Here is a 1,577-nt window from a genome sequence, read left to right as displayed (position 1 = left end):
TGGTCTGGTTTCCAGATCTGGAGAGGTCTGCTCTGGTCTGGTTTCCAGATCTGGAGAGGTCTGCTCTGGTCTGGTTTCCAGTTCTGGAGAGGTCTGCTCTGGTCTGGTTTCCAGTTCTGGAGAGGTCTGCTCTGGTCTGGTTTCCAGTTCTGGAGAGGTCTGCTCTGGGTGGGTCTGGTTTTCCTCTCTCCTGGTCTTGTTGTCCAGTTTGTTTGTTTGCTGCCCCAGGAGCAAGGCTGTCTTTTCTCCTCTCGCTCCACTTCTCTCTGTGGTCTCTCTCGTAGCTGGTGGGCTGGTCGCCACGCCCCGGTGGAGTGAACAGCAGGTCACAGACTTACGTCGGAACTGCCTCAAGTTTGTGAGATGTTTGTTCTATCTGAATTGCAGTGCTGCCTGAAGTTGATGGGCTGCCTAGTCAAATAGCTGACAGAAGGCTCTGTCCTGGCTTGATGCAGGCAGAAGCCTGGGGCCATATTTCATATCAATGAAATGGTTTAGATAAGTACTAAAATAAATAAGCATTAAACTTGACTGTTTTAAGAATTAAGTTTAGGATCGGGCTGAAATACATTTATACTGTTTTCTTCTGCCTATTGTTATTTATATATTAATTAATAGAAGTAATTATTGGAGAGTAAATATAGAGAGTCTGTAAGCCTACTTGCCTTCAGACATTAGATGGAAGCTTTAAATGGGCGGAGGACTGGGCTGAAAAGGCTCTGAAAAAGTAAGCCCCACCCAGTGTCTTGAGTGCTCAGGACATTCGCATCTGAAGAGACTTGCCTAGGGAGCTGTTGACAGACTGAAGGGGGAAAAAGGGAAAAAAGGAGCCCTTTGGCTTTCTGAACTAGTGGTTTGTGCCTGAAGCTAAAAAAAATTTGGAGACATGCGGGAACTCCCCTTTCTAGGACGAAATGTTAATGGGAGCCTGCTGGCAGCCAGAGATGCTTGCTAGGCGACCACGTGGATCCACTTATTGAGTGGAAGTGAGGAAAGCGCAGCAATAGAGAGAGGTTGAGTCTGGCCACTGACACCTATGGACTTGGTTTGCAGGGACTAAAGGAGAAGACGCAGCTGGTCTGAAGTTCATGACCTAGCCAAAGGGGACTAGGGTTGTTGAAAGTTTGTAACAGGGCCCATGGTCAAAAGAGGGCCCATGGTCAAAAGGGATGGCATCCAATGGGCACCCTGGTGAGGCTAAGTGAGGCAGCCCACATGGAGCTGACCAGAAACCGACCAGATGAAGAGAAAATGTTGAGCCTGTGAACTGGTGCAAATTGCTACAGACTTTACGGATGGCCTCTCCTGATGGGACTTTGCTTATGGATGCAGCCTCACAATGTTCCAACTGGAATGCAGATTCTTCACATCAAAGAACAGGCTGTCTCCTCAGAGCACTGGGTTGATATAAATGGGCAGCATAGAAATTGGATACCCCAAATTAGGGAGATCAAGGCATGAAGTGGCTGGCTTACAAACTTTCATCGGTGGGGGGACATATTCACAGGCTTGTAGAATCGTGGTGCAGGTGTTCCCATAACTACAACTGTATGTGTGTAGAATCTTTTTGTCTTTCG

Source organism: Echinops telfairi, unplaced genomic scaffold, assembly GCF_000313985.2.
Source record: "Echinops telfairi isolate 266 unplaced genomic scaffold, ASM31398v2 ScPeMD7_1;HRSCAF=3_0, whole genome shotgun sequence".
NCBI classification, from domain to species: Eukaryota; Metazoa; Chordata; class Mammalia; order Afrosoricida; family Tenrecidae; genus Echinops; species Echinops telfairi.
Note: the sequence above shows the minus strand (reverse complement) of the source record.